Genomic DNA, 8,883 nt, shown 5'->3' on the forward strand with positions numbered 1-8,883 from the left:
TTTGCTATAAATCAATATATCATCAAATTAGACAACAACAAATTTTCCAATGAAAGTATGCAGAACCTCATTCATTAATCGCATGAAGGTAGGTGCATTAGTTAACCCAAAAGGCATGACTAGCCACTCATATAACCCGAACTTGGTTTTGAAACCAGTTTTCCATTCATCTCCCAGTTTCATACGAATCTGGTGGTACCCACTACGCAAATCAACTTTGGTAAACACAACAGCACCACTCAATTCATCAAGCATATCATCCAAATGCGGAATAGGATGTCGATATCGAATTGTGATATTATTAATAGCTCTACAATCAACACACATACGCCATGTTCCATCTTTCTTGGACACTAAAATAACCGGACAGCACAAGGACTAAGGGACTCACGTACATAACCTTTGTCGAGTAGTTCTTGCACTTGACGCTGAATCTCTTTCATTTCTTCTAGATTGGTCCTGTACGATGCATGGTTGGGCAATGATGCACCTAGAATTAGATTAATGTGGTGCTCAATAGCAGCGCCGCTAGTATTTCACTTGAAAATACATCAGAATACTCCTATAAAAGGTTAGCGACAGCAGGAGACAAGGAGTGCTGCATATGGTGAATGGAAATCAAAGCATCTTTGCACACCAGACCATAGGCAACAGAAGTGGTAGCAATCAATTCATTAATATCAGATTTAGTAGCAAACAATCAAGTCCCTTTCAATCGTATCTCATCTTTCTTATGAGCAACCGACTTGATAATTTTATTGTTCGCACTTTTAGTTTTGGCAGCTCTAGCAATATCGTCACACACAATAGATTCAGGAGATATAGGAAACAACACAATTTTCTTATCATGATGTAAGAGCAAAAACTGATTTGATCTACCATGATGCACACAACCCGTTCAAATTGCCAAGGTCTACCGAGCAGAATATGACAAGCTTGTATAGGCACAACATCGCACTCAACAACATCATTGATATGATCCGATTGCAAAATTAATGTGCACCAGCCTCGTTACCTTAGTCTTACCACTGTTGTTTAGCCATTGAATGTGATACGGATGTGGGTGTGGTTTGGTGCTGAGTGCAAACTTCTCCATTATTTCGCTGGTAGCCAAATTGTTGCAGCTACCTCCATCAATAATCATACGACAGGAATGCTCTTTAATGACACATTTGGTTTGGAATAGTGCGTGTCGCTGATTTTGCTCCGCCTTCTCCATTTGTGCACTAAGCACACGCTGCACAATGAGACTCTCATAGTGTTCAGCATCACCTGCATCAATATGCTCTTCTGGTGTTCCCTCTTTACCTGCATGGTCAGCAGCAAACAAAGCAAGTGTATCTTTATCAAAATCACTAGCGGAGGAATACGCACCATCATCTTTGACCACCAAAACGCGCTTGCTAGGATAGTCACGCTGCATGTGCCCAAAGCCCTTGCAACGATGACATTGGACATCACTTGTTCTACCCGTGGATGCAACTGAGGAAGCACTAGCGGCTGGCTTCTGGACAGTTTTGGTTGCTGAAGTGGTGGGAGGAGCACGTGGCTTGTCGCTGGATGGAGAAGGTGCCGCTGCACGACTCGGTGAAGTAGTTGGTACAGGTGCACATCCACCCATAGAAGTATTCGTGAGTGGCTGCCATGATATAGATTTACCTGTAGAAACATTAGGTTTGGTACTAGCACGTCATCCCTGCACTTCCCTTTCACTTTATATGCAAGATGGAACAAATGAGTTACGTTAGTATAATCTTTATAAGCAAGAATGTCCTGAATTTCTTGATTTAACCCTCCCAAAAATCTAGCCATAGCAGGTTCCTCACCCTCCACTAAATTACAACGTAGCATACTCATTTGCGATTCCTAATAATATTTTTCTACACTTTTAGTGCCCTGTCTCTATTGTCGTAACTTATGTAACGGATCACATGCATAGTAAGAAGGAACAAATCTAGCCCGCATGACCTATTTCAAAGCATCCCAAGTTTGTGGCATGTCATCAGTATTTTTCTTGCCATGTTCTATCCACCAAACAGAAGCAAAATTAGTGAACTCACTAGTAGCAGCCCTAACACGTGCATTCTCAGAAAAATCATGGCATGTAAACTTTTGAACAACAGCAATGTTCCAAGTAATGTAAACATCAGGGTCATATGTACCATCAAAAGGAGGTATCTTAAATTTAATCTTGCTGAAAGCATCATTATTGTTGTGTACCTTATGTCGGCGGAAACCACCCATACCTCTACGATTAGTACATAGCCGTTGGCGATGGTGAGCGTCTCGTTCATCTTGTTCAGTATCAGCAATATATTCATCCTCCCAATCATCACGCTGCTCGTTGGTCTTCACATGGAGCTCATCAAAACGCCGCAAAAGAGCCGCAGGACTCTTGTCAATATTGCCGACCGCTGTATCCAGCCCCGTAAGCTTGGTGTTGGTGGCAATCTGCGTGGCCTCCAATTGTCCAATCTTGTCATTCGTCACCTGCATATCATTATCAAGTCCCTTTGTGTGCAGCTGCACTTGCCGTTCAAAATGTTGTATGATGCCCCTGGTATGTGGAGACTGCTGCAAGCTATGATTCTCCTCCTCGGAGCCTGTCATGGAGAGAAAAACGAAGACAACAAGAAAACAAGTGAAGTAGTAAAATCCCTACAGCTAATAGGATGTAGCTACTGCAAAGCGTTCACTCTCAACCTGTTGCACAAGCTCTTACCAATTCTTACCGTGCTGCCTGGAGGGGACGCTAACCAACAAGTCCGCAACCGTGAAATAAAGTGTATCGGTGCTGCAACAACAAGACCTGTATAGCTGTAGTCTAATATGTGGAGCTGTAGGTGGGCTAGAACAAGGAAGTACTAGTACAATATTAGTCATAAAAGCAAGCTGAATAATCGTTCAACGGTGGTACTATGCTGGTCCTAGCCTAGACCGTGCTAGAGACGTGAGCCTGGACATAAAGGAAGTCACCGAGCACTACCCCGAACAGAAGGGAAAAACAAACGCAATGAATTAGCCCCTTTCATTTCTTTTCTTTTTTTCACTTTTCTTCTTTTTTTTCAAGGGAACCTCAAAAACAGATTCTAAGAATAAAGGAATACAAGTGAGCAAGTCACCACACACACTTTTGCCAGAAAGAGTAGAGGTATAAAGTCACCACACACACTTTGAGCAAGTCACCACACACACACACTCTCAGGCCATTCTCAGTGGAGGTTTCATGAGAGTTTTATGCACATTAATAGGGTGCCATGTCACCATGCATTTTAGATGATGTGGCATTGGATTAATGAGGAGAGCGATGAAATGGGTTTCATCTAGATGAAACTATGCACGGCTACCAACTCTTGATAAGTCTTAGAATTAAATATGATGAGAGCCTATAAAATAGCAAACATAAAATAATGCATTATGGACTGAATTCATCTCTAGTTTCATTTGTGTTTTTGTTGACGTGGCATTCTTGGAAACAACAAATGAACCATCTATTGAGATTGGCCCCATGAAAAGTCTAGTGTCAACATGTAAACCAATACGCTAGATAATATAAGGTGTGCATTGGAAGTGAGGTGGAATCTTCATAATAAATGGAGAATAAATATGATAGGTGGGAAAAAGAGAATAAGTTTAATAGGAATCCACATCAAGACATCATGGGTTGATGATATGATAATATAGACACTGACCATATACATTGTAGGTCGGGATTGCCCTTATGTTTCACCTGCTCATTGCATGAATCGATCCGCTCTTGCTATGCGCGCAGGTAAAAGGGGACAAATTTGTTTCACTTTTAAGAATGCTTGCTCGTAAAGTAGAAATTTGCAGCAGCGTGTGTTCGAGCCCAGCTACTAATAAAAGGTGGGTTTGTGTCAACCTTTATGGATTTAATACCGTTTGTGTTTATTTATCGGGTCTTAACAATATCATATACGGATATACGGATTAGTACACTACTACAGAAAACGTTTTTAGAGGTGGGTGAAACAACATTTATAAAAGCGGGTGCGGTATCCGCCACTGCTTGTCGCAGCTAAAAATAGCTATTTGCAGAGGCGGATACATAGCCCGCCCCTGAATACCTATTTCCAGGGGCAGGTCATGCCATAACCCGCCTCTAAAAATTAAGGATGGGTTAGGGCTGACCCACCCTTGGAAACATCCTTCCCGACTAAAATTTAATGATTTGAATTTAAGTTTTTCAAATATGTTTGCCGCTACCTTTTAAAATTTTGTTTCCCACCAATTTTGATCTATCAACCTAGTGCGCGATCGAATAAAATAGTGATCGACATGGACTATGTTTCATGCATTTAAATAATTACACATACAAAATTATATCATATATATATATACATGATCGGGCTATTTAGCTCACAGCAAGCTGAATAGCAATTTAGCGCGCACGGGTGATGTGAATAGCAATTTAGCGGACCTCTAACATTCTAAAATTACACCACAACACTGCATGTGATGTGAACCCGCTAGGGTTTGTTTCTGATTTTTCGATGAGAGGAGTGGGACAACTTGACTGATGGAGGAGACGACGTTCACGCCCTGACTACAGCCTTCCAAGGATGCTGCGCGTTAGCAACTGATACACCGCCTTCTATTGTTGTCACGATGTCATGGAGCGTGACACCCGGCCACTAGGGCACTCATCCTGCAAGCAATCCAAGAACTAGCAATAACAAGTAGAACAGGTACTGAAAATACGAGATGTAATTGAGGGTGTCAAACTGAATCTCAAATATGGTGGGGTTCCGAAAACAAGTGGACGGGCGGCTGGATCAGCACGCGCGTCTACAAGGAAGTAGCAAAAGCTAAACTTACATCTAACAAAACTCAAGTATTCCGGTTGGCGGCTAAGGGTTATAAGAAAGTGGAAGAACGAACACAAGGGTGGTGGGGTCGTATCCCAACCCTAGGGCGCGTCCGAATGGGACTCAACTTGATACACGGCCCATTGGGCTAAAATAGGATGACGTAGCACTGTAGACTTGAAAAGGACTCTGTAGTAAATCGACGATTGCGGTTGACTCCGAACAAATATGAAGGTGATTTCGGATCCATTGGAAAGTAGATTTGATAAGCTTTTCAGGAAGTACTTGAACGTCCAAAACGAAGTCCAGAAGAAGTCGTGGCAGCCATCACAAGTCGTGTTTGTTCTGTAGTCCGAATTCAGCCTGCGCGATGCCTCTTCCCTTTTGATCCAATCCATTGTTCCTGAGTAAAATAAGAGTGCACGTGTCTCCATTGTCTAAATATGATGCACCTGAGATTAAGAGTGAAATTATTTGACGGGTAAGCTGATGAGTACGAGCGCGAGTAATAGGATCAAATGGTGTTGGCGAAGTAGATGCTGGTGTAGATGTGGATGTATTGTTGGCGGTGATATCCTGATAAGCATGGTAGGAAAAGGTACGATTTAATGCTCGCTTGACCAAACACCCGCCCGTCTATCTTAATTTAATGCTCACTAGACCATGCAGACTGATTGAGGTCTGGCGTGATTTGAGTTGACGGGTCATCGTGCGTGGCGAGTGGTCGCCGGACCTCCAACGAGATAAATTTTACGCCGTAGGTGTGGGTGGGAGTAAAAGAATGGACTGCACCTCTCAATCAAATTTCAGCGAACTTAAAATTACACCATTGAGGTAGTGCGAGAGTAAAAAGTGATTTCCATATTCCATGTCTGACCTGGGGTTAGATGCCCAATTGACCATTTTATTGATTGGGGAGCGGTGAATTTTCTCAATCTCCATACGTCAATTTCATGGAGATTTACCCCTAGTATTTTTGGTAAAATGTGGTGTCAATTGTATAGCGATGTTACTCCGATGGGCATAAAAACAATCACGCCTCCTCCCCTGCACACAAGTCCCCCACCCCGGTATACGGCATCTGTGATCTTCTTGATTGGTGTGTTAGTAAATTTCTATTGCTACAGTAGATTTGCCATTAAAAACATTAACATAAGAGGATCCATATTACTCTTGCAGAAACACAGGCATGATTACAAAAGTAACAAAAACTTCTAGTTATGTTTACATCAACGATACAGGTATGATTTTGCCGGTTGATGTTGTAGCTCTAATATGGGCGAACCTACAACTCTTGCAGAAATACAACCGCAATAAATAAATTAAAAAAATCCAAGAATTAGACTTGTGTTTATGCTAAAAAATACATGTGATGTGTTTATGTTTAAAACATTCAAAATAACATGTGACATGAGGCTGATCACGCATCACAAAAAAATCTTAGAGGCAATGCCACAACATTCACCACCATGTGGTCATGCTGTGGCATAAGCTCATTGTTCGACATGTTCCAATGTAGCACTATTCTCAGGAGCACCTCTGCGACAGCCATATGCCTCTCCTGTCCACCTGCATTACCAATAAATATTTAATGTACTGTCTAAATTATCGAATATGAAAGTTGTACAAAAAATACTACTCTAACTCGTGAAGCACATACTACTCTAACCCGTGAAGCACATACTACTCTAAATTATGAAATTACTGCCTAATATGAACAAAAATACTACTTTAAATTATGAAAAAATACTACATAGAATTGTTTCAAACTAAGAGGAGTAATTAATGTTCATAGAAGTAATTACCAAAATTTTAAAACTAAAAGGAGTAATATTCAAAGAAGTAATCACCCCGTGCATGCATCTACCCCTGAATCCCTCTAGCTTGTGGCTTATCTAACAGAAGCACATACTAAATTGTGAAATTACTACCCGAATATGAACAAAAATACTACTCTAAATATGAAAAAAATACTACATAAAATTCTTTAAAATTAAGAGGAGTAATAATCAAAGAAGTAATCACCACGTACATACATCTGCCCCTGAATCCCTCTAGCTTGTGGCTTATCTAATAGGAGCACATACTACTCTAAATTATGAAACTATTACCCGAATATGAATAAAAAACTACTCTAAATATGAAAAAATACAACATAAAATTATTTAAAATTATGAGGAGTAATATTCAAAGAAGTAATCACCCCCATGCATGCAACTGCCCGTGAATCCTTCTAGCTTGCGGTCTATGGTGGTAAATGGATTATCAAAGAAAACACATAAGAGAGGCACATGGAGGTCATCACTCACCAGTTACCACCCCTGATCTACAAGAGAGGCGCATTGCGGTCACCTCCCTAGCTGATGTGATATCCTCCATCTCTTCATAAAATGAGGGAGAGAAACAATGAATTTCTCCTATAGTTATGTAGATTCATAAACGTACAGAGAAGGGGAACCTAACCTGCGGATCTTCATCCGTGCAAGGATCCTGTATACAAGTGCAAACAAGGATAAGCTTGCTACCGTGGATCAAGTGAATCGGGTGGTTGCTACGCGAGCATACCGTGTGATTGTTCCAATTAACAGTTGATTACATCTCAAGAACTGGAGATGACCGCGGTGGGTCGAATGGGCATGTAGGTGTGGTTGAACTCACCTGGCATACACATGCGGCCGCGTCTTCCCCGATTGCGCCGCCTGGTTTCTGCCAAAGGTTGAGCGGATAGCCAATGGCTCCAACTGGGCGGCTGCGGCAGTGGACGAGCCCCACCCGGTGGAGTAGAACCAAATCGTGGCTATGCCCAGCCGATGACGGGTTGGCGGTAGCCCAAATCATAGCTTGATTTAGTGTCATCGGGTGGGGCAGGGGAGTGGGGGATCCGGCGTCGTGAGTCTCCAGCGGGTTCATCGGAGCCCCTGGGGATGAGCATCTCCTGCGAGTTTGCCGGAACCCCTAGGTGATGATGAGGGAGAGAGGGGATAGCAATTAATGAGGGAGATAAGGAATTAGGGGAAGAAAATAAAGCCGTGGTTGCCTTTGCAGCAGGAGGCATTAATGACGTGATTCCTAAATTTCGAACCATGCCCGCATTCTATCCAAAATGAACAATTTGGAAAACGTGGACCATAAAAATTTCTGCATCTAATTACGCATCTAGATGGAATTTTTTACTATGTCTCTGGTGTGTCTAGTCAATCTGTACAACGTAGACCATAAAAGGTTCTTCATCTAATGCTTGATGGGAATTTTTACTACATCTGTAGTACGTGTCCTGCCACACGATGGGGGGTTGAGTGGGTTTACAGTTTTTGCTAGCTCGCTGGAGCGGAGGGCAGTGCCGCCAGCCCGTTGAATGTTATTTAACTCGCTGGGTACCAAATAGACAGTATATGTATATATATACATATATATATATATATATCATTACAGCGCATCATTAGAGTACATCATTAAAAGTGCTGCTTGAATACATATTTTTCTCCTATTTTCCAGCGCTTCTTGAGGCGGCACGGTCCTGCTGGTTCTCCCACTCACGAAGACTAATGTATTTAGAATCCGTTGCTAATTCGTGGTCTTTTTTAAAAAATGTGCCCCTTAGGTGGATCACTTGATGCATAACGAAACGATATAAATCAGCTACTACTTATAGGAGTTGTTTCTCATGGAGTGGCCCCTCGTTCCTTCTTGGATGAATTTGCAATTAATGAATCCACAGAAAGATTAAGCAAATGTTAGATATATGCAAAAATAATGTACACATATACATCTATTCTTAATAAAGAGTAGTCACTTACATGTTCAGGATCAGTGGTGTATCTCCATTGCACCCTCATATGCTCGCACATGTAATACCCGCAGTACACAGAATTTGCAGGTTGCTTGAGGCACACAAAGTTGTGCCTAAAGTCATTTCTGTATTTTTATTGGCGGGATGAGCACCTCCTTTTTAAATGTAGTGCTCGTAAGCTCTGTTTTAAAAAGAAAGAAATGAGAAAATAGTTTATAAATATTTACTTTGATGGAAAAATTAACATGATGTACATATGGAAGA

At 41.6% G+C, this 8,883-nt stretch overlaps 1 long non-coding RNA gene across 1 annotated transcript; it reads right to left on the minus strand.

Moving 5' to 3' along the window:
- Window positions 1-6,143: 6,143 nt before the first annotated feature.
- LOC112895340 lies at window positions 6,144-7,822 on the minus strand. The gene is made up of 4 exons (XR_003229179.1): window positions 7,488-7,822; window positions 7,293-7,319; window positions 7,139-7,210; window positions 6,144-6,398 (listed from the first exon to the last, which is right to left on the minus strand). It is a non-coding gene; the product is annotated as an uncharacterized LOC112895340 (long non-coding RNA).
- Window positions 7,823-8,883: the final 1,061 nt, after the last annotated feature.

The sequence above is a fragment of the Panicum hallii genome, chromosome 5, assembly GCF_002211085.1.
Source record: "Panicum hallii strain FIL2 chromosome 5, PHallii_v3.1, whole genome shotgun sequence".
NCBI classification, from domain to species: domain Eukaryota; kingdom Viridiplantae; phylum Streptophyta; class Magnoliopsida; order Poales; family Poaceae; genus Panicum; species Panicum hallii.